This window comes from Etheostoma spectabile, chromosome 21 (assembly GCF_008692095.1).
Source record: "Etheostoma spectabile isolate EspeVRDwgs_2016 chromosome 21, UIUC_Espe_1.0, whole genome shotgun sequence".
NCBI classification, from domain to species: Eukaryota; Metazoa; Chordata; class Actinopteri; order Perciformes; family Percidae; genus Etheostoma; species Etheostoma spectabile.
In genome coordinates this window covers 5,154,804-5,180,883 of record NC_045753.1, presented here as the reverse complement: position 1 = coordinate 5,180,883, position 26,080 = coordinate 5,154,804, and the positions used below count along the sequence as shown (strand labels likewise).

The following is a 26,080-nucleotide window of genomic DNA, read 5'->3' as shown; positions in this document are numbered from 1 at the left end:
CGGACTGACAGGAAGGTGACGGCTGAGGAGGAGGGACAGGGGACGGGCTGACTGGCTGCAGAAAGCCTGCTTGTCTGACAAGCTGCATAGCTTTGTGGCTGCTGACTGACTGCTCGACGACGATACATGTGACAACAGCAAAACTAATTCTATACCTAAAAGAGACATTAAGAACTTGACAACAAAGGACGTTTTTTTTAGTTCTTGGAACAACTTTTAGGGAACTGAGGTCCCTCCAGCTCATTGTTTCCTCGGATCATGGAGGCTCCAAAATCATGGTAGCAGATGTCGCCGTGGTCCCGCTACACGTTCTGCGATGCCATGTTACATCCTGCCACGATCTGCTGTGCCCTGCTACGTCCTGCTGTGCCTTGTAATACCGCAGAGTGCCCTGCTATGCCACAAACTACTACAAAGAACTACTACAAACTACTGATTTTTGGGACTGTTATTGCCACTCTTCCTCGCCACTGTCACACTGTTGCTTGCTCTGGAGGAAACTACTAGAACGGTTGGGTCCTTGTAAATTCTGGAGAGTGGTCTAGACCTACTCTATCTGTAAAGTGTCTTGAGATAACTCTTGTTATTGATACTATAAATAAAATTGAATTGAATTGTTATGTGTGTTGGCGTGTTGACAACTGGGACATTGACTACATTTACAGGTGCACCAACTAACTAGCGGACGCCAACAGACTCAACAAACTGATTCGCAAGGCCAGTGACGTCGTGGGGGTGGATCTGGACTCTCTGTCGGGGGTGTCAGATAGGAGGATGCTGTCCAAACTACATGCCATCTTGGACAATGTCTCGCACCCACTCCATGGCTTGTTGCTCAATCACAGGAGCACTTTCAGTGACAGACTCATTCTCCCAAAATGCACTACAGAGCGCCACAGGAAGTCATTCCTGCCTGTGGCCATCAAACTTTTTAACTCCTCCCTCTAAGTGTCTGACACACACACACACACACACACACACACACACACACACACACACACACTTAGAGAGGTTGAAACTGGACAATATTATCTGTATTATCTGTTTTGTGCAATAACACTGGCCTGACATGTGTGCAATCTCAAATACCACAATTATTATTATTATTATTATTATTTATTTAACTTTTCACCATTCCAAATCCTTAATTATGTGAATTATGTAAATAATGTATAATAACATTCCTTTATGTAAATACCGTACGTATCCAATTCCTTATATTTCTTTATTTCTTGTATTTCTACTCTATTTATAATATTGTGCAACTACAACACAGAGTTTCCCTTCGGGGATCAATAAAGTATTTCTGATTCTGATTCTGATTCTGATATCCTGGTCCTAATTTGTATCCTGTTTTCAAATCATATTTGGGATATGGCATTTACATGGAACATGAAAAGCCCATTCACATCGCTGTATAAACCCAGGTTTCAGGGTGGGTCTGGATCTCATCATTTCTACCACTAAATTCTCTACTTATTTTTAATTAAACTTTTATTTATTTTTTTAAAAGTCCCATTGCGTTACAGTAACTCTTCTCCCAGGGAGACAGGCGGCAACAAAGTTTCGAAATACATAAAAGACAGAACAAAGGTTCCATACTACACCACAAAATGTCTATACATACTACAACACAAACAAGACATTACACGTAACTTAAGCCGATACAGACATACTGTACAATTTAAAGGGCACCTAATTACACTGTTCAGTCAGGGTTGACTTTAAAAGTTTTTTTTTTAATGTTGATGAGGTGTTTACATGCTGCGGTAGGCTCGTTTCTGTCTCCAAACCGGGATATGGTCCAATCACTGTTTCTGAAACCAGAAATCTCCAAAGAAACCCAATCATAACCAGGATACCAGTGCACATGTAAAGTGTGTTAACACTTTGGAGGAATAATCCCTATTTGGAGAAAATGTGTGAAAATGAATAGAGTCTACAGGAAATGTATCTGCAACAAAATTGATGAATGAATAATCATTAATGTTGCATTAAGGCAAGCTTCTTAGCTGTAGTAAATTGCTGCTTTTCTATGTTCGAGTTGTTGTTTTGGGCTATTGGTTGGACAAGATGGGTCAATTGAAGACGTCACCATGGACTGAAATGTTATAAGTTAAATAATTAAATGAATCTAAAAAACAATTATGAATGACAATACTAGACAAAAAGAGAGAAACAGACGGAAACGGAGAGAGTGCTGACAACAAGAGGATGGGTTCTTTGCGAGGGAATCTTTCCTCTCTCAGGTAACAAGAGTTAACTTGTTTAATTGCACTTTGAATTCCAGCTGGGACACGTCAAATACCAAGTCTCCTCACACCGCTGTTGGTGGTGCAGTATTCAGCGGCCCAAGCACTGTGTAGGTAGTGCAGCCTTCTTAATCTTATGTTTGTTGAGGATTTTATTTGGCGTTTCAGGCTTTTAGCCTAAAATTTAGCTTTAGTCTTAAATTTCCGGAGAAACCAGACCCACGTGATGCCTTCGTCCAATCAGCTGCCATCGGGTCCTGACACTTTTTTGTCAGTCAGACTGCCGACTGCCTTTTCTGCCAAATGTGAGCAGGAGGGTTAGTGTGTCAGGACCTTTTACCCTCGTGTTGTCTTCTTGTTGACCAGTCACTTTATGTTTTTCTGGGTTGAAATTTCAACATTTTGTTGTTCTTTTTCTACCCTTTTGACATTTTAGTCAATTTCCTTCCAATTTTTTTGTCCAATTATGTGACAGCGTTCTATTCCACTCTATATGACAGCATTCTATTCCACTCTACATGACCGCATTCTATTCCTCTCTATATGACAGCATTCTATTCCTCTCTACATGACAGCATTCTATTCCTCTCTACATGACAGCATTCTATTCCACTCTATATGACAGCGTTCTATTCCACTCTATATGACAGCATTCTATTCCTCTCTATATGACAGCATTCTATTCCACTCTATATGACAGCATTCTATTCCACTCTACATGACAGCATTCTATTCCACTCTACATGACAGCGTTCTATTCCACTCTACATGACAGCATTCTATTCCACTCTATAAGACAGCCTTCTATTTCAGTATATATGGCAGCCTTCTATTCCACTCTATATGACACCGTTCTATTCCACTCTATATGACACCGTTCTATTCCACTCTATATGACAGCATTCTATTCCACTCTATATGACAGCGGTCTATACCACTCTATATGACAGCGTTCTATTCCACTCTATTTGACAGCGTTCTATTCCACTCTACATGTCAGCACTCTATTTCATTCTATATGATAGCACTCTATTCCTTTCTATATGACTACGTTCTATACCACTCTATATGACAGCGTCCTATTCCACTCTATATGACAGCGTTCTATTCCACTTTATATGACAACATTCTATTCCACTCTATATGACAGCATTCTATTCCACTCTATATGACAGCATTTTATTCCACTCTATATGACAGCATTTTATTCCACTCTATATGACAGCATTTTATTCCACTCTATATGACAGCATTTTATTCCACTCTATATGACAGCATTTTATTCCACTCTATATGACAGCATTTTATTCCACTCTACATGAAAAGCGTTCTATTCCACTTTATATGACAGCATTTTATTCCACTCTACATGACAGCATTCTATTCCACTCTACATGACAGCATTTTATTCCACTCTAAATGACAGCATTTTATTCCCCTCTATATGAAAAGCATTTTATTCCACTCTATATGACAGCATTTTATTCCACTCTATATGACAGCATTTTATTCCACTCTACATGAAAAGCATTCTATTCCACTCTATATGACAGCGGTCTATTCCACTCTATATGACAGCATTTTATTCCACTCTACATGAAAAGCATTCTATTCCACTCTATATGACAGCGGTCTATTCCACTCTACATGACAGCGTTCTATTCCACTTTATAAGACGATATTCTACCCTACAGTATCTATTTGGTAGTCAAGACAGTAAATGCTGTGTAGTCACTGAACACAGAGGTAATCATATTTATACATTACACGTTTCTACAGCGTCTGTAATCAATGTGCAAGGTAGTCCAGTTGAACTAGCTCCAAATAAATTCCGCCAAGATCAGTTGGTGGAATCAGATAAATCGTGTGTCTTTAGTGTGTTTATTGTGTCTGGAGTTCCTGTCTTTCCTCTGCTGTAATCCAGGGCTGAAGGAGTTAACTTCTGTGCAGTGGGTGAACTCAAAGGAACTGGCGTTCACGTGGCTAAGCCACTGTTGCTATGGGAGAGAGGCCAGACAGAGGAGAAAGAAACCCCTCTCTCTCTCTCTCTCCGTCTCTCTCACATTCACATTTTCTCTCTCTCGTTCTCGTTCCCTCCTCCTCTGCTCTCTCGTTCTCTCTCTGTGCCAAATAGCCTGGCTGGCTGGAAAACCAAACGACTAATGAGAGTACACAGCGCTCCGTCTCCTCCTCTCTCCTTCTCTTCATTTTTCAAATAGCATTCACTCTCTCTTTTACTTCAACCCTCTAAAACATCTCTCTCTCTCTCTCTCTCTCTCTCTCTCTTCTCTCTCTCTCTCTCTCCAGAAAACAAGCCAATGAGTCATACACCAACAGCTTAATGCCAGGCTGAATATTCCAGTGTGTGTTTCAGCCCTTTTGAATCCTACCAGGAATTAAAGTCAAGACCAATTCAAAGAACAAATGAAAGAGACCAAGCTGAGAAAAGAAGCATACATATGACCAAATATAGCGACTAAAAGCTGTATAAATATAGTATGTATGTATATGAGATAAAAAATAAAAGCAGGACACTCGTTGTTAGAAGACATGAAGCTCTGTTCAGTAAAGCAGATATGATGCAGAGTGTACAGCTATCTCTCCTCTGAATTCCTCTAATAGGTTCGGAACTGCATAAAATAAAACCATCAAAGCGTTGTGAAGAAGCAAGCAATAGCGCAACAGCTTCAAGGACTTGTTCCAACAGATATTTCTGTTATCGCTTAAACTCCAAAATTTCTTTTACCAATTAATTATTTGTTTAGTGAAACACGGCTATCACAGATTGTCCAACTAACAGACCACAAAAGCCAAAGAAAGTTAGGGTTAGGGTCATTTGTGACATAAAAATCCAGAAAATACCATACATTTGATAAGCTGGAAACAGAAAATGTCTGGCAATGTTGCTTGAAAATCACTGAAACAATGAATGAGAATAATTGCCAATTGTTAGTTTTTCCAATTAATAACAATTGATCAACTAACTGTTTCAGCTCTAGTAGCATGTTTCTTATTAATAAATGTACTGTATCTAGCATAAAAGTTACAGTGTGCGAGTGGAAGTATATACTGTCATTGACCTTTACAATTTAAAAAGGTGACTCCAACCATGAAAGGCAAGAACAAAAACAACATTGTGCACATTTGTAATGATTTTCTGCACAACTGAACAATACTCACTTATATTCCTAAGAGCAAAAACAGATCTAATATACTATAAACCCTGTATATCAGGCAAAATATAAAACAACAGCATGGTATGTTTGAACGTAAGAAGGAGGATGAATTGAAAAAGAATTGCCTGGTAATACACATGATCCAGTTAGTCCAATGGATGTGAAAGCACATCCTGGGGCAGAACAGGGGAGATCAGGAGCAGAACAGGAAATGGGAGAACAGGTCAGAGTGGACTGAAACAGGACAGGACAGGACAGGGAGAACAGGACAATGGAGAATACAACCAGACAGGACAGCCGAGAGGGAAAAAACAGAAAAAGGACAGGGACCGGGCTAAAGCTAAGGGGCTTTAGGAGCTATGACACAGCTCATCCGACAATCAAGGGCTTTGGCCCAAAAGTGTTTTTGCCAAATAGATAAATAAAAAGCATGTTGAAACCTACCGAACTGAATCGAAAACCGGGCTTTAATTTCCCTCCGGTTGACATTTCAAGATCACAGTAAATCCCAAACTGTATTTTTCTCACAGAGGCACAGCAAATGTACCGAACTGAACCAAAAACCGTGATACGAACCATGAATTTTGGGAACCGTTCCACCCCTGGTAGGATTGGGCATCGAGAAACGCTTCCAACTTGGAATGGTGGGGAAAATGACAATGGAATTGTTTCTTTTTTGTAACTGTTTGGAAAATTTGGTTTTTCGAAATCCAATCTTTTCCAAATTTGACATGCAAAGGTTTTGGTTTCCAGGTGCTTGGCGTGTTGCAGCCATGGAGCACAGTAAGAGGCATTCTAGTGGTGCGTTATTTTATGATGTAAAAGGCCAATAAAACTGTAAATCACCACTGAATCAACATAAAATGCTCCCTTTTATCTGTGAAACAAACATTTGACCCATTTCAACTCCACTCCTCAAAGAACCAGAATCGAAAAGGTGTAGGAAGTGGAATCAAACCGATGCCCAACCATTACCCCTAGCCTGTTGTCATGCATCCCGGCACAGAGCAACCATCGTAATGCAATGACTTTAATGATGACAAGATTAAGTACACTACATTTCAGTGTCAACTGGTGTCAGTGGAGTAAGATCTGAAACTTAAAGTCCTTTGAACAAAAACACAGTAACAAAAAAATAAGTGTTGGCAACATGGACGTTGTAGAGCGCCCACTGGTGGACAGACTATGCAACAACACTCAGAACATGGTTGACTGTCCGTTTTTAGTTTTTAAATGATGAATGAATATTTTTTTTCCGGTTGGAGGGGGGAATCACCAAACACCTCCCGATACGATATCATCACGATGCGATATTATTGCGATTTTAAACATATTGCAATATTCTGCAATTTATTGCAATTTTTCAACGTCTAATTTTTCCCAATTTCAAATGATGTCCCGAAAAGGAAACTTTGTCAACATCTGTTTTATTTCTTGTTCATATCACTTCTATTTTATTGCTGCAAAATGGGATTGTCAAGCAGACAAACTGACCAACATAGATAATAACATATAATAAAAGATCCATACTTGACGTCTGTGTATCGATTCAGTATTGCCACTGAAAACATTGCGATACTATGCTGCAAAAAAAAAATTTTCCCCACTTGTGATCAGTTGGGCTCTAGATTTGAACAATTCTGATTCCAGTTACAATTTTTCATTTCGATTCCGGTTCTTATCGATAACAATTCTTTGAGGGGTGGAGTTGAAATAGGTCACATGCTTATTTCACAAATAAGAGGAACGTTTTTATTTTTGATTGAATGGTGGGTTGCAGTGTTACAGTGCTTCTTCAATGTAAAATAAAGCCACACTAGAATACTCCATTGCTCCATGGCTGCAACACAACAAGCGCCTGGCTGCTTACGTAAACCAAAACTTGTCAAATTGGGAAACGATGACGGAATCTGAGATCTAATTTTTGACCCGACTCTAAGTAGGAATGGGTTCCCGATGCCTAATCCTACACATTAGTCAGCCTGTCCCAGAAACAAGCAGAATATAAAACAGCAGGAGGTGACAGCTCGTCTTTTACACAGAAGAAAACATACAGCCGAACTAGATGGACAAGCATGAACTCCGGTAGCTCGATCCATTTGGAAGATGTTCCAAACTGAACAAGCACAACCTCCTCATTACGGGCTACACCAAAATAGCTCCCCTCACATTCTTTGGTGAAACGGTCTCGTTAGAGGGCCGGGACAGTTTTCCCTGACAGCAGTGTTTGAAAAATACACAGGACAGCTCTGGGTCCAAGAAACGACTTGGACTGACATGATTGTTTCAATGGAGCTTAGCTAAGGGCATAAAAAGTAGAACTTAGGGGTGGTTGTTATGTGTCCAGTGGGGGTTTTAACCCTATACTAGAGGCTGTGTGTCCCAACAAGAGTAGACATTTTGGAAGAAATACCAAATATCTGTAAATGTTTGACAGGAAGTGCCAGTTTCAGTCTAAATACACCCATGCTAAAGTTGATTAAAAAGAGGAATAAAAAAACATCTTTTGGAAATTGATCTTAATGCCTTGATGCCTATGCATCCTGATAAAGTTCCCTTGGCCTTTGGAATTAAAATAACCCCCCATCATCACATACCCTTCACCATACCTAAAGATAGGCATGGGGAACCTTCCATAAAAATCATCTCTCAATGCAAACCAAACCAGCTATTAAACTAACTGAAATAACACCATGCCAATCTCTAGGTATGGTGAGAACCAGGTGCAATCAGACAAGCTGAGGTTTTTCCATATTCCATATTCAGGACACAGACACGGTCAGTCTGGGGTGTTGTCTCGCTGAGTGTTTTACAACAAAGACAAAATCAGTCTCCTGTTGAGGAGAACCGACATACAGTTCAGCATGGTTAGCCCTTGTAATGCCTCTCTTTTATCAGTGATGGTTATCACATAGCATTGGTCAATATGGCAACGCCATCCAACAGTTTCTGTTTTGCTCAGTGTCCGCTGACATTTCATCATCCTTTCAAATCGACATCATTTCAGGCTGTAAACATTAACTTACTGCAATCTCCATATCTCCTCAGACATCGGCATTAACCCCGGCTACACCGGAGTGAAAGGACCACTTGTATCCAGCATTAAAGTACTGCTCTTACGACTTTTAAGGGGAAAAACATGGTGACTGAAACAACTGCCAGACTTCACCTAAATAAATTTGCTGACTGGTCACTATGTATCTGACTGGACTGAAATCCATTCTTGAGTGCTTGCTTTCTCAAGCATAACAGAGGGAAAACTGAGGTCGTGAGATAAGGTCAGTTTATTGCCGTTTTGTGTTCAGAACTGTCATAAATTAAGGTATTGTTTATTGATTTAAACATTTCCTCTATAAAGTATATGGAAGCTGTAGAATTCCCCATTAAGTCAAGATGTTAGACCACAATCTTTCTACAACTGAGCTCCAGTAGGTGGTCAGTGGGAAACGTTTTCCAATCCTCTGGTACTTGGCAGTAAGTTATTTTGGTTCTGATCAACTTCCATGGGTGTTATTTTGTCAGTTTTCTAAATAGATATGATGTATTTTTAGCATTATGTGGCTCTAAAATCAGAGCCATGCAATGAGAATACAAGTAGTGTTGCACAGTCCACCATTCAGGTCTGACATGGTCCTGCAGGAAACCACAGCAGCTGTTGAGTAGTAGAGCCTAATGTATTCCCAGGGTTATCTGGGAAGCCTGCAAGCCTATAGGAGACTGTATGGCAGCCGTATGTAGCAGTGTGTGTGTGTGTGTGTGTGTGTTTTTTTTTAAAGAGATGGGGGAGGGGTACAGCCAGCAATCCAGCCAGCCCGTCCCGGCTTCAGATTACGTTTTGTTTCCTTAGGCACCAGAAAACAAACCACTCACACTCAGAGTATCCAGTTACTGCACGGCCCAGACACCGTATAACCTGGACGTCACACAGCAGTACTGCAGCTTACTGTAAAAATATCGACTTGATAAATAAAGACGCATCACAACACCATAGACTGGTTATATTTGCCTTTCCTGATTATACTGAAATTCATTATAACAGCATCTGTAATACTGTTGTAATGTTGTAAGTGCCGTATTCCGCCTCTTAAAGGTGTGAACACTAAAATCACATACTGGGGCAACGTTATGCTGCCGTTGTTTGGTTCACTGTCAAAATAAAAAATAAAAAAAGCTAAGTCTACTTAATGGCAGAGCTTCTTTACAGCAGTATTGTGGAATCGGTGTAAAAGAGGCTAACGTTAAGGCTGACTGTACAAGATCAATAAACCACCATATTCAATATATTTAATGCAGTACAATGTCAATCCTTATTGTTCTTCACATCTCTAGGTATATAAAAGCAGTGCCTCCACTCACTATTGTGAATACCAGGGACGTTAAAGCGCCCATATTCTGCTCATTTTCAGGTTCATAATTTTGAGGTTGTAACAGAGTAGGTTTACATGGTTTCATTTTCAAAAAACACCATATTTTTGTTGTACTGCACATTGTTTCAGAACCACTTTTCACCCTGTGTTAGGTCTTTATTTTAGCTACAGAGTGAGACATCTCACTTCTAGAAACCCGTATCTCACTCAAAATAGCATGGATACTTTTTTTCCAAGTTTGCATGCGTGTGGAAGCACCAGAGACACAAATAACACCCCAAATTCCAGAAAAAGGGATTTTTTTGCATAACATGGGCACTTAAGTGATTAACCGTTCATCCATTACCTGACATCAAGAATTTTGACCGACTAATACTATCAGTTAAAACAATATTATTAAACCAAAAATAAAAAAGGAAATAAAATATGTTTTTGTAACGTGAAAGAAAATGAGCCTATACAATCTATTAACTGCTAGCCGTCTTGCTAACATTAACTTCACACTAGCAAGCTGTGTTTTAAGCTCCTGCTGAGGTCGTGGTTCCCTGCAGCACTCTGAGAGCTACGTGACACATAAAACTATAACGATGAGGACCGGCGGGTTGAATCGTCCGCAGACACAGCTGAGAACCTCGTAGGTGGATGTGATGGAGACAGGCTCTGACATATGTTCTGCGGACTTGTGTCGGTCGCGCGGGTGTGCAAGCGGTGTCAGGAAAGTATAAAAATGTAAGTGTAAAACTATGGCCACGACAATGCATGCAAACTCGTGGCCGCGCGACTGCTGTCCACAGGTGCAGAGCAGAGAAGGCATGCCAAGGGTCCTAGACGGCTGAACTGGGACTCTGAACTGCCTGCTTGTGGGTTTATGATTGATTGATGAGGGTTGGATATCAATCAACCCTATTGAACAATAAAATCACAATATCACAATTTTCCCTGCCACACTAATTAAGGGGTGCATGCTTTATTATAGTAGTATACTTTTAGTCAATCATAGTGCTGGGCGGTATACCGGTTCCCACCGAATACACCGTATTTTCGTTATGATATCAATTTTTAATATACAGACACACCGGTGTATTTGATTACACAACATTGGGAACGCTGCGCCGCGCGACACTGTTTCAGACGGACCCTTCTCAATGTAACACGCATGGTGCAACTGGAGGCGTGGTGAGGGTAAACTGCAGTGCTCTGGTGTCACACAGAGCCATAGAGAGAGTAAAGATTGATAGGATAGACGTGGATATTTCTGAATTGCCATGTCTGTTGTTATCCGTCATGCTAACTATAGTCCTCGTCAGAGCAATGATTTAAACACTGGATTTAAGGTGAAATACTTCCGCCAACTACTACTACTACTTACATTATTCAAACAGCGAAGGAGGCTGACAACGCCCTCTTTCCTACAACAACCTAAAGTTACCTGTGGCCAAGAATGAATGAATGGAGCCTTTATTGCCCCGAGGGGAATTTGTTTCGCACTCAAGGGAGCCACATTTAAACCCATCCAACAGTAAAACAATAAAAGACAGTAAGAAGACAATAAAACCACACCAACAGCCGACAGCAATGAAGATCTAGAACATACAGAAAAACAGAACATCAGCAACAACAACAAAGACAACAACACAGTACTGGTGGTGACATGCAGTCATCAGTCCACTACTCCACTAAGATGATTTAATAAATAAAAACGGGCCCAATATCAAATGTCTGTGTGTGATCTATTCATTAACTGAAAAGCTCCTCGGCACAAATTATGTAATGGCAGGTTTGGTTTTGGTTAGGGGCATTCTACATCCAGAGGGGAGGGGGGAGAACTGGGTGGGATGGATCATCCGGTGTCCCCAGGGCCCGATTGAGGGTTTACTGTTCTGTGTGGGTTGTGATGCTTTTAACACCAGATTCATCAGATTCAGTCATTTTGCCCATTTTAGTTACCTTGTCATGCATGTTCCTATTCTGGTAGTAAGGCAGTGTTTAAACAGCAGTTTAGTCTTACAACTGTTTTCTTTTGAAAAGGAAGCACGTTAAAGATGTTGGTAAGTGAATTTATCTATTTCAATTTATTTTACTACTTTGTATTTTGCACAATAAAAAAATAGTTTAGATTCTGTAGCTGTTTCATCCATTCTCCTTCATATAGCTCTAGTTGTTATGTGTTGTGGAGCCAAGCAACCCCTTTACTAATCAAAGCTTTTAGTAAACATGATGACATTGAAGTGCTTCTTTTTATATTCTGACAGCACTGAATACTGACGGCAGAATACGCCATTATGAACCAATATATAAAGTCACAGTCGAGCAAAAGAAAAGAAAATATCGAGATATACCGTGAAACCGCCAGAATCTTGGAAAATACCGTGATACAAATTTTTGCTCATACCGCCCAGCATTAGTCAATCATTTGCTATTTTGGAATAGTGTTAGGAAATATATTGAAGAGATCCTTATCATGATACTTATGGACATGTTCCGATATCAATACATCAAAATATAGCAAATGTATGCAAAAATCACATGAAGACATTTTAAATCAATGAACTGTGTTTGGCTGTTACTTCAGACCAAACGCCTCGTGTGTACAACAAAAGCGTATTAGGTAACTTTGTTACTACGGCTTAAAAATGTAGACATCATGTCATCACTTTACACTTTACATTTGATAAACAATAATAATAAACCCCCATCCAGGCCTCAATAATACTAACCAACTAATAGTTACCCAGTGGGTTCCTGCAAAGAGTGGTGGCCTGATACTTAGTAGAACAAGAGCAAAATTCACGACTAGTGATCAAGTGATAGTCGCGTTTTTACGTGTATTGGCATCGGCCGATAATCCCGTTTTTACATTTTTATTTAGACCTACTCCTGTGTTGTCGTTGCATATTAGCCTTAGACATGCTCATTTTATTTTATGCAGAAAAACTGAAACCATGGCAGTCTTAAATTACAAATCAAACACTTTATTTCAATGGCTACCTTTAGGTTGTAAATAGTTACTGATAGTTACTAAAAAGTTACTTTCAAAATTAGGTATACTACAGTGTGCACTTTATTATGCTGCTTGCTTGTTGCAACTGTGTGCAATAGTGTAATTATTTCATTTATGCTTAAATAATTATTTTTAGAATTTATTTTCAGAATAAAAGCACGTAAGCACTTAATTCTTTTTTCTTGTTCTACCTCACCTGTTTTTACTATTTACTATTTGTTAAATATTGTTCTTTTTCAAGTTCAATGAACGTTCCTTTTTTGAATTGAGACTTGTAACACCTGTTATCATCGTGTCATTTTTATGATGTAAACTGAGGGAGCAAAAGCAGTTTCGGCTCCAAACATCGGCAGCCCGTATCGGTCACCGGCTGAGGCTGATGATGAAAAATAATCAGCATCGGCACTGAGAGAAATCCATATCGGTCGATCCCTAGTCACGACTCAAAACACACTGTCACACACACACAGCCTAATAAAGTTCCCAAGCTGGCTCTGAACTGCAGCACTGCAACAACTGTGCATGGATCCTGTATGTGGAAGGTTCTTCCCCGGTCACAGCATGGCCTTTTCTGCTGATTAGCCACACAGAGATAAACCTCAGGGCACATCCCCAAAAACAAACGAGCAGCACCGCTACTGTACACACACACACACACACACACACACACACACACACACACACACAACACCACACACACACACACACACACACACACACACACACACACACACACACACAGAGGACTGTAATGGAAAACAAAGGCTCCTATAGGCAATGGCCAGGCTGCCCTGCTTTTTCCATTCATTGTGAATCCAGATGAGTGTGGCAGTTTTATGCCAGGGTTCTGCTGCTGAGCTGTTTTTCAGCTTGTGGACCTCAAGTGTCTGCGGGGGGAAATTCCAATGCTGTTCAGATGCTCCGTATTTCCCTCTGCACAGAGTCTCAGCTCTCATGTCAAGCAGTCTCTGTTGTCTTGTTGCCATTTGAACTCTGTCATGTAGTTTTCTGTCCAAGACTGTCCCTGCAGTGCCATTAATGGGCCACTGGATAGGAATTGACAATGCCATTAATGGAGTACTATATTTTAATATTTGGGCGCTTATTCAGAACTTTTACAAATGCCAGGACCCAAAAGAGAAATGTATTCTTCTTCCGTAGCTGAAATAATTGAATGCATTGTCATGTTTATCAGGTAAAGAACACTCAAACAACGAGAAACCAAATGTATGAGTGAAGCAACTGAATGACTTGCTAATAAATAAACTAATACATATTAGTGGTAACATTTAGCTCAAATACACTGTCAACAAAACTGGTCTCCAAACCTTACATACCATTTGTTCAATATCTTTAATAAGCAGCGTGAAAATATAAAATCAAAAAATTAGAACTGAGCCTCAAGCCAACCGTTGCATATCACCAGATACGTTATGTCTTATTTTACTAATTGGTTATGAGCTCATTATGTAATGTGGACTAAGGGGTAGACTATAAGGCAGTGCATTTATGGCTTGCTACTGAGCACATAGAATATCGCAAAATAATAAATGGTTTATTTGTATTAATAAACAGTAAAGCAGCCCAGTTATTACTCCAGTGACTCTGTATAACATCCACCGCAATTACTGCCATTATATATCCTATACGCAGAACTGGCTCGAAAGAAATTACATCAGTAATTCTATCACTATTTTCTTGTCCTCATTTTCATTGGCTTCAGCCAGTCCAAATGGTTTAATCTACTGCTTCCCTAACTACAAAAACACCATCTAATATATGTTACATTATCCGACATAATAATAAGAATAATAAGCATTATTATTATTATTATTATAATAGCCTACCACATACAGCTATTATTGCTTTGCTTAAAAGGTTGTAAAGAAATGTCAAATCATATTAGACTCGGGCAGCAACTAGGCTAAACATTGTTTCCATTATCGATAAATCTGATGATTATTTTCTTAATTCATGTATTCCTTGTTTGGTTCATAAAACGTCCATAAATAGTCAAATCTGCTTATCACAGATCCACACATTATTTCCCACAGCCCAAAGTGCCGAGCTGATTGTCAGAATTACCAGGTGGAGAGCGCTCAGCAAACGAGACCTCTAATGGCTTGTGAGCTAATAAACTGCATGACATCTTCAAATTATAGAAATTATACGTTTCTCAATATTAAATACGACTAAAACGTTGGAAAAGTTAGAGCGGATGACAGATAAATAACGATCAGAAAGCTTAAAGACAAAACTTGCTTAAGAAGTCCACTGGACACCGATAACAGCCATTAGATCGGATATTTAAATGAAAAAAAGGTAATTAGCACATCCCTAGATCTGATAAAAGTCATTTAGTTACATTTATTGGCTTCGGTGCTGCCCAAAGCGGTTTGGGTTCTGCACCTGGGCCTTCCAATGGAAGGGAAAACCCTGTCATCTGACCATCAACTGACTGCTTTGGCTCTATATTAAAAGGTTTCAATATTTATAAATGTGTATACCCAAGAACTGAAATCTTATTGTCTTAAAAAGCTATATGGACAACCCTTGATCTAGCCAAACAGATTTGATATATCTGGTGCTTAATGGCTGGTCGTCTGAGACTGATCTCTACATCAATTTATATTTATTCATATTCATTTATTTCATCTGCTTATGGAAATTGCATTATTTTCCCACCAAGATAACAGCTATGAACCAATAAGCGGGGAGCCGTTGCTAACCCTGCATACTCCAACACTGAAGGGTGTGACTTTGGTTTGCAAAATGGGGGGAAGGGGGGCCAAAAATAATTAAGTTGACCATATTGATAAATAATGACAGATGGAACAATACTAAACTATGCATAAGAAAAATATGTTTTGCTTTCTTTATTGGCTAAAATAGGGGACAATCACCAAGACTTGTTAATGAAATAATAACAAACTAATTTGAAAGTCGTGGGGGGGGGGGGGATTTTGAAAATCCACAGTGGAAAATACGCCTTAGCCTGCTGTAGTGGCCTGTCTGACCACGTACACTTGACAAAAGGCCTGACAGCTTGGCTCGACACACTTCTTCTGATCTAATCTCCAATCCTTCTCCACTGTATTCACTCAGCTAGTTAAGCCCCTTGCTAATGAGACTGTGCCCCCTTGTATGGAATTAAACCAGAACACTACTCATGGCCTAAATCACATCACACACAAGGACCAATTCTACCACGGCATCAGGAAGCTGGGAGCATGTTTGTTGTGCGTAACAAGTCCATGCAATGGGCTGCAGATTACACATGAGAGAACTGTTTAGCTTTGACAGTGTGTAGAGTGGAATTATTTTACCTCACTGTTCCTGTCAGAAGTAGAAAGTCAACTTTGACATAACACATTAGTGTAGTGCAGAATAACCAAGAGCTAAGAAGCAGTGAAACCTGGAATGTATTTACATCTCATTAAAAAGCACCGTGAGTAGTCAATCCCATGTGAAACTAAGCAGGACCTGTGACATAATGCGTTGTTTAAAATAGCCTACACATGTGAACACAAGAACCAAACTACCGAGACGACTCTCAAATTAAATCACAAAAAAAATAACCCTGAAAGAGATCAATGACCACAATATGATAGTAATCGATAGGAGTAATATCTGATGACTTATGGTTTTCACGAAATAGCACATGTGTGCACACCACATAATCAAATCAGAAGTGTGTTGGGGTTTGGCCAGTAATCTGCAGAGGCAGATAGAGGGATTCTGTGAACAAAAGAAACGGGGAACAGGCACAGTGTACAGTGAGGCAGACCTGTGTATTTGCCAGCCACGGGCTTGTCAGGGCAAATAGTTCATTGTGCTTTTGGCATGCTATTATGAAAATACCTCTTTTTTAAAAAGGGGGGAAATTCATTTTCAAATTTTTTTTTTTTTTTTTTTTATCAACCCTTGTCTGCATATTAAGCATTAAGAAGGCAATTATTACACCTCAAAACAGGATACACGTCTGCTCCTGAAAAGCTCCACAAGTGACAACATGGAATTTGTCTTACAATTGTGGACAATATTTTACATGAATACAAACTGCCTTTTGTTCAGCCTGCAGCAAGCCAGTTTGGTGTTTTTACAAGTCCCAGCATTCCTGCCTGCCTGTCCAAGTCGGAGGGCTTGTTGTCGGCCAGAAAAATACAGGCAGAAGGGGCTTTATGGTCGATTGTCACGCTCAAATAATGTGGATTGTGACCAATAACCACCAGATTATATGGATTAGCTCAACGTGAAGGCAGTAACGTGGAGGGAATCTAGAAAGCTAGCCATACCTCCGTCAGCTGATTTGCAGTATACAGCAGATTATGGCATTTAGCTGCTCGGGACTCAAATTCCTACACATGCTTTTACAAATGTAGCCGCTCTCAGGGGATACGACTATATCAGTTCAAATTCCAGGTGGTGCTTGTTGACAAATGGATTCTTTTGAAATTAACGCTTTACGTTATCCCTCACGACTTGAAGGCAGTGTAACGTTACATGTATGGAGCCCACTATGGTTGAACCACTCTTACCATTTACTAAATACGAAAAAAAATGGAGGCTTGTTTTAGCCACAGTACATGACTTTCCAATGTAAGAAGATTTTTAAGTAAATAAGCAGTGTCTGAGCCAGCGCGAGCTGCTTGCTTTCCGTAACCCCCCTACTGGCAGTCTGCCTCCCAAGCTAAGTGGCCGAAATAACTAGACAAACTTATACACCCAACAATGGTAACTATTTTGGTGAAACAACGTTAATAACAGCGGTATGCTCATTGGTCCAAAGAGCCATAATAACTAAGAGAGAGTCACAACATAACGTTCGCCTGGCAAGCCTACAACATTGCCTCGCTGGCTAGCCACCAACCACAGAGATTTTCCCATTTGCTTTGCATGTAACAGACCAAAGATGAGGACAAAGTCAGCGTTTCCCTTACCGTCAGGTCGGGGTTGTCGCTGTCACGATGATTAACGGCTCGTATGACTCCAGTCCTCCACGGCCACCGACCGAAGTCGCCGATTTCAGGCGGCTCGTCCCCGCTGACACAGAGGAATCGCTTCCCGACCAGCTCCGGCCGAGCCTCGACTGCCATGGCCCTATGCTGGTCAAAACCCTCCCTCGAAAAAACTTCCCAACAACGACGCCCTTACAGACCTGTCATTTACGACATTAAACCAGCTCTAAAGAATCCAACAATAGAAAGAAAATAAAAAAAAGGAAAATATATAGTTACTAAACGCTGAAAACCCGACCCGGGGGATTTAAATGTGTAGCAGTCTCCACCCGCTCAAGCGTCAGTCTCTTTTCTCTCAGCATAAAAAAACGGTGGCACACTGAACCGCATCACCGCCGCCATCCATACATGTGTTTCTCCGCTGGATCCCAAGGCATTCACAGGCCGCAGCACGGTTGTGTCCCTCCGCTCAATTGAACCCAATAGGTACTATTTTCGCAAAACTACTAGAACTGCTCGTAGCCTACTTGTGGTTCTGCCACGATTGTTGGCAGTAAGTGAAGACGATTTCTGCTTCTGTTACGACTGCAGTAGCACTTATTGTATGGAGTAAGAACACTATCATAATAATAATAAGATATTATTGTTCGTTCTAGCGCAACTACTGGAATTGCTATCCTACTTTAATTGGAGAGTGTGTTTGTTTGTGTGAACGATATAAACCGTTCAACCGATTGACTTCAAACTTTCGATACTAGGATACTAGGTATGTTGAATACATACTTGTCAGTTTTACATTTTTTCGAAGTCTCTGCTTTGGTGTTTTCCATTGTAACACAAAAAACGTCCTTATTTTCTGCTGTTTGAACTTTCTTTTAACATGTACAAATATGCATTAACATATTGCTGATTAACTGTCTTTTTCAGACAGTTGAGGCAGGGAATGACAGGTCACTGGAGCCACCTGAGGTTCCAGGTAAAATGACGTTTGCTTTTTTATAAAGCCTCCATGTAGCCTATGTAAAAAATGACAAATAATTACTATAATCTTAGTGTACAAAAGATGCCATATTATTACAGATTCTACACCAGAGCCATCACTGAACTCCACAAAACACCCCCCACCACCACCCTGAACAGCACTCCACACCAGAGGACTGCAACTGGATTAATGTTTCCCAACTGTAAATAAGGATATATGCAATAAATCTTTATAGCGTGCAATAACATTTTGGAAGGTGTAAATAGAGTTTGGCCCAAAGTACAAAATGCAGCGTATTTGTATTACTTATTTCCTTTTGAATAATTATTAGGTTTTCTGCATGACAGGGGGCTTATTTGTGTATAATAATAATATAATAATATATTCTTTATTGATCCCCTATGGGGAGATTACAATGTGTAATATGTGGTGTGTAAGCGTGCAGGCATCTGTGTTAAGATCGTGTAACCTTCTCAGGACATGCACAGAAAATGTACTTGTGTAATGTGCAATGACAATAAAGGCATTCTATTATTAGAGTGCACTATCATGTGAGAGTTGTGTGCTTTTATGACATGTGTCATGCACCTTGAGACAAATGGAGAGGGCCAGAGTGGGGCAAAAGTCTCAGGAGTCAGGTGAAAGTCAGGGATAAAAGGTTCTTACTTTTAGATAAGTGACAGCCCTGTAGGGTACAATCACAGGCTAGGAAGAATGTAAGGCATGCTGATAATTGCATTATAAGTCACAATTCCACAAAAGAACTATAGCAGCGTGGCTTTACCTGTGAGTTCAATTACATATATTTTGTATAATTCACACGCTACTTTAACAGAAGGGGGAATGTATAAGGCGTGTGGTATATTTTAAATATAATTGCAACATGTGACACAAAAGCTCAGCATTTGTGTTCTGTGTACACAGGGCACGTATGCAAAAGAGAGTGAACAATCCTTATTGGACCACCTTGTGCAAATAACAGTTGCATGAATGAATAACTTACAAGTAAGGAAGTGTGGGAGTGGATATAGCAAAATGAAAAATGTAAAACATGGTGTAAATAGTAAAAAAGGACCATGCAAACATGTCCTATAAATCACATTTGCAATATACATATACAAGACTCTGGACCCCCACTGAGACAAAGACTCTCACATTCTATGTCCTGAACTTTTGGACATCCCTAAACATTTTTGCACATCAGTCACTAAACCTTACTTAACGTACCATTCCTCAAGAGTCCATTCTTGGCCCACTGTTGTTTTCAATAGACATGCTATTCCTCTCAGACAAATATTTTAGAACCATGGGGTTTCCCACCACTTTTATGACACTCAGTTATATGTCCCTCAGTAATCGGAACATTGCATGCCTCCACTCATCAACGATGGTGTTTTTTGCCTCCGATGTTGCCTTCCAGGGGACAAAAGCTAACCCTAACCTTAACCCTAAACATAACCATTGCTGCACTGCCTGGACGGAGACATTGGGGACAAAATAACCACCTCATCACCTCCAGATTGGACTACTGCAACGGCATTCTCCACTTGCTCCCAGTCAAACACAGGATCAACTTCAAAATACTTCCCCTCACATAAAAAGCACGTAATAACCTTGCCCCTCCATTCATCTCCGACTTCCTCACCCGCTACACTCCCGCCTGCCTCGTCAAGTCCGTCGATGCTAACACACTCAAGACCATCAGGACCAAGCTCCTGGGGACCTGGGGCGACAGAGTCTTCCCAGCTGCAGCACCCACCCTCTGAAACTCCCTCTCCGACCACATAAAATAGTCAAGCACCCTACCATCCTTAAAACAGGCCCTCAAAACCATAGACAGTATAAGAAATGGACAACATGACCCCGTTGATTTCAATGGAGACCAGTGAAGGCTCCAACTGAGTTTGAAGACGTAGATGGGACGTGAGCAACCTGTCTGAAAGTTGTAATTCTTCTATTAGCTGTGCAAGAGAAATCTCAATCATTCCCAATCAGCAGAGATGGAGAGCGTAATCTATATGTTCGGAGATAACATAGGCTAAGGCTAATTATTGCTACGTCCTGCTACGTCCTGCTGTGCCTTGTAATGCCGCACAGCGTCCTGCTATGCCATGAACTACTACAAAGAACTTCTACAAACTACTAATTTTTTCTATTTTTATTACCACTCTTCATTCTAACCCCAACCGGCCCGTCAGACACCGCCTACCAAGAGCCTGGGTCTGACCGAGGTTTCTGCCTAAAAGGAAGTTTTTCCTCGCCACTGTCGCACTGTTGCTTGCTCTGGAGGAAACTATTAGAACTGTTGGGTCCTTGTAAATTCTGGAGTGTGGTCTATCTGTAAAGTGTCTTGAGATAACTCTTGTTATGAATTGATACTATAAATAAAATTGAATTGAATTGAATTAATTACTGCTAACTAACATGCTAGTTAACATTAGTAATTAAACCTGAACAGCTAACGTAAGTCAAAACTGCCTATGAGCTTATCCTGTATTGTTCGGTAATCCATCTACTATGTAACAGTAAGTTACGTGATTGTGACACAATCGTTTTTTACAAAAAACGTCTGCTACGGAGCCATAACGTTAGATACAAGGTAATGAAGCCTTTTATACATTGTTATGTTTCTTTAGAAACAAACAATAGAAAAATAAAGTCTTTAACCCTCATGTGGTCCTCCTCATTTGTCCCGTTACTATATCGATGTTCTTTTTAATTACCCCAATCTTGATTGATTCCGCTCAACGCTCTTTGGCAAGTACAAATCTCTACTTTTATTCATTTTGGGGCGTCTTATCCAATTTTATAGCATTTGAAAAAAAAGTAGTTTTGAAATAGTATTGAGTAAAAGTTGACATATTCCAGTCTGTGATTACCCATTAACATACATTCTTTTAATTTTAGTCTAAATTATTCCCAATTTTTTCTTTTAAAACTAAAACCTTTTTAAAATTTTTCCTATACTTTGGGGGTTTAAATTCCCCAAAATTTCCCAAAATAACGGTAAAACTAAATTTAAAAATTTAGTTTTTACTTATGTTAAACATCAAAAAAGGGAAAAAAAAGTAAAAAAGTTAAAAACATTGATAAAAAAGTAAAAATTGTTGATTTTTAAATTTGGACGCGAAGAAAAACAAAAAGGAAAAAGGGAATTTTAAAACCACGGGATAGGTTGATATAAATCACTTCGTTGTTAGTAAAAGGCTGAGGTGGCCCTTGGTTACCCCTGGGTTAGCATAAAGCCGGAAGCAGGGGGAAAAATTCCTATCCTGGCTCTGTTCAAATTTTAAAAAATACAACTCCCCAACCCTCTACAGCTCACTAATGAAATTTTTAAAAAAGGTAGCCCAAAAGGGGAAAAGGGATTTTTCCCCCAAATTTAAAAATTCAGGTCTTTGGGTATCTGCTTTAAAAAATTTGGCCGCAAAAAATTTATGTATATACAATTTTCTTCTAAATTTTTTTCAAAAGGGCAAAAATATTTTTAAAAAAGGAATTTTAAAAATACAAAAAAAAAACGGACGGTAAAAACCATTTTTTGATTTGGTTTTCATAGTTTCCACCAAGGACCCTCACAACTCGTGTCCCCCCCCCGATTTTTGTTTCTTTTATGTGTTTTGTTCAAAGGATTTTAAAAACCAAAAAAAGGTCTACATTTTGGGAAAGGAGAGCGCTAAAAATGAATTTTTCCGTAAAGGGCTTTAAAGTTCTTTTTAGCACCAGAGTGTAAGTTTTTTGTAAGTTTTGTGAAACTCCCTTTAAATATTTTACCAAGTATTGGGATGGGCAAATGTCAAAAAGAGATTTGGCCTGTTTTTAATTTGCTTTCCCACCTTTCGCAGTCCCAAGCCCATTGACGAGATTTTCTTTTCCCAGATTGTCAGTTCCGTCAAAAATTGCTGGACGTCCCTTTTTTTCGATGTCCTGTTTCCCTTTCTTTTTTTTGGTGTTCTACCTCTGGGGGACTTCTGGGGACATGGCTCTGGGACTGCCGACCCCTTTCAAGTGTTGGGAGGGTTTTGCAGAGTGAGCAACGGTCCTCAAAATATTATAACGGACATTTTGAGTGTTTTGGGGTATTTTTACTTTGGGGGGGGGGGAAAACAAAAAAAAACCTAAACACGCTACATAACAATGTCCAAAATAAAAATCTAAAAAATAAGGCATAAAATGAACAACTGGAATAAGATATAAGAGAGCAGATGTGCTGTTCTGTATATCATTTGATAGAGTGATGAATATATTGTTGAAATGGTTATTAATGTCACATTATATATACTATGTATATATATACACATATATTCATTTATATATATACATACATACATACATACATACAGTATACATATACACATACAGTACATACTGAATATATACATACATGTACAGTATATATATACAGTACATAGTGCACATATACATACATACATACATGTATACAGTATATATACACACACATATGTACAGTATATATACACGCACACACACACACACATATATATATATATATATATATATATATATATATATCAATGGTTGATTTTCTTTAGTTATGTCTCAGCTTAATTTGATTTGTTTGCAAATATGTATGTTTCTGACTGGATTTTGCACAGTATGGTGGTGTGGAGGTGTTTTCTGTCCAGCTGTGCTCCTGGTCCTGATGCTGACCCAGACAGGCAGTGTGACCAGAGAGGCTCCACTGGGAATCTCCCTCACACTGCTGCACACTGCAGCAGACGCCGTCATGAATAACAAGTAGCTATGATCGAACCCCCCCCACACACACATACTTACTTCATACGTACACAAACACGAACACATCTGCCTGTAGTCGCAAATATGCACATCTGCAAATATATTAAGGCACAAGCTCATGGCTGCACACATACAAGCTCTATCTCTCTCACACACACACACACACGCACGCACACACACACTTTATGCGCTCAGATATCACTATCTACACACACAGATAGACATGCGAGACAAAGAGACAGGCATGCTGAAGCTCACAGATGGGGATTGTGTCTGCCAAGTGCTGTGCATGGGAAACTGTAATGAATATGATTACGACCTAAAGACTGGTGGGGTTTGCGTAATGAGCAAGAGAAGGGCAGTCCACTGCATTTGCATTTCAGGTATCTTGTCGGTTGTCTTTTCCAAAGCCACTTACCTCAAGTACAACAAGAGAATAAATAAGATAATTTCTTTCAACTATCTTATCTTGTAAAATGTTGCTGTTGCTTCAGTAAAGTTTCTCTAATGCAAACAAATCTCAAAATATTAGACATTTTGTGTCACCCCTTAACCTCAGCGGTCCGATCCCGGGCTCTCACATGCTGTACAGTATGTATAACTAGATACGATTCTAAATAAGGTGTCAATAATCTGCAGGGGCGTAGCACAAAATTTCTCTTTGGGACCGCCTCACATGTGGGCCCTGGGTACTCCGTCCCCTTTGTCCCCCCCCAGTCCGACGCTCCTTATAATCTGGCTTGGACCCAAGTGCAGAAATACAAAGAGGGAGCAGCAGTTAGAAATAAAAATGATTTAATAATACCACAAAGACAATTTACAAAACACGCGAGCTGGTGTCCAAACAAAAGAAAAAAAACAAGGACTACGGAAGGAAATCGGCAACAACACTTACGACGGATGACGATAAACCAACAACAGACACAGAAAATACACAAAGACACAGGGGTGAACGAGGGACAGGAGACACAAGGGCTGGGAAACAGGAGAAAGACATCATGGCGGGGCAGGGAAAACCAAAAAACAGAAGGTAAAACAGGACAACACATGGGAGAACAAAGATACTTCAACCTTCAATACTTCAGTACTACAAGAGAAAACCCACAATCATGATAGCTGGGAAGTTTTGACTTGAAAACGTAATCTTTACCTGCGAACACTGCTTGTGGTACTAATCCTACATTTCCCATGAACACTATGTCCTGATGTGTCAGGCAACCGTTAGCTCTGTGCCTAGCGATTCCGAGCTACGCTGAAACGGATAAGACAAACAGGGCGAAGCCAAACAAACCGGAGGAACGGAAATTAAAGTAAAGTTATTTAGGAAAAACAAAACAAATGTGGCTCATGGAAATTCTGATTGGCTGGTGAACTTTAAAAATTCTACTAGCCATGTTGGCTATAAAAAAAAGTTCATTTAAAGCCCTGATTGTTCTGTTGTTTTTTTTATATTTAATAGAGCAACCTATAAATGTCAACAACACAGTGAGTTTAGAGAATAAATATGAATCTCAGATCTAGTACGTGTGTCTGTGTTGAAATATGCATCATAAATAGTTACAGGTTATTATGCTTGAATATGCCATTCATGCACAATGCACATGGAAACACTTTTAGGATTTTGGCTATGGGCTGAGAACATTACTGAACCTTTGTTTGTATTAAACTGATTTATATTAATTACATTTATTCTTCTCTTGAAGAACCTTGCTCTTCAAAATCCAAATAATAATAACAATGTATACTTTATTAATCCCACAAGGGAAAATTACAATTTACACTCTGTTGTTATTACACACAGGCCTGGATTACATTCACACGCCCAGTACCTATACATGTACTAATGGAGAGATGTCTGAGTGAGGGGGGGGATGCCCGTGGAAAGGTGTCCCGAGCAGTAGGGGGTTCATTTAGTGCCTTGCTCAAGAGCACCTTGGCAGTGCCCAGAAGATGAAATTGCAGCATACTTTGGTCCATAAGAGGACTTGAACCAGCAACCCTCCAGGTCCCTACCAATCTCCCTACTGACTGAGCTACTGCCAAGGACTTGCGTGCACCTTTTACATCTGTGATATGTTGTTCCTCTTGGTTCTCAAAAGATTACATAACAGAAATGAGTAAAAAATTAGAAAGTGCTTTTTTGTATAGCAAAAACTTTGATTTTTTCAAAAAAATCTACTTTTTTACACGCTCCCATGGAATTAAATACTTACCCAGTAACACAGGCTGGCATTACTGCCACGATTTTTTTTCCGCTTATAAAATTTCTTTATTAATTGCAAAAAAACGTACTATACTTTTGAAAGCATGGGCAAGCTTTATTAACTTAACCTCCATACTAAAACAAAACAAACCGCCCAAATTCCGTCCCTTTCCTTGCTTCTCCCCCCTTGGTCAAATGCCACGATTTCAACCTCCAAAATCGACAAGTTCGCTGTTTAAAATTTCCCACCCTTCTGTCAAACACTAAAGCACTTGAAAATGTAGGCAACCAATAAAGGTGTGTGGTTTTTGTAAACCCACGAATTTCCCCCCAATTGGTTCGGGATTTTTCTTTCGGGGGTCGGGGCTTCTGAGCCCGTTGTG

The 26,080-nt window shown here is 39.7% G+C and overlaps 1 protein-coding gene across 6 annotated transcripts in view; it reads right to left on the bottom strand.

The window, feature by feature from the left end:
* jmjd1cb (jumonji domain containing 1Cb) overlaps positions 1–18,133 on the bottom strand; it is a 138,409-nt gene extending 120,276 nt beyond the window's left edge. For 5 of the 6 annotated variants that reach the window (XM_032502826.1, XM_032502828.1, XM_032502829.1 and 2 more), the window contains exon 1: positions 17,734–18,133. The gene's annotated coding sequence lies outside the window, so the exon portion shown is untranslated. The remainder of the gene's footprint in view (positions 1–17,733) is intronic. The other variant, XM_032502827.1, reaches the window with a different exon arrangement.
* Positions 18,134–26,080: the final 7,947 nt, after the last annotated feature.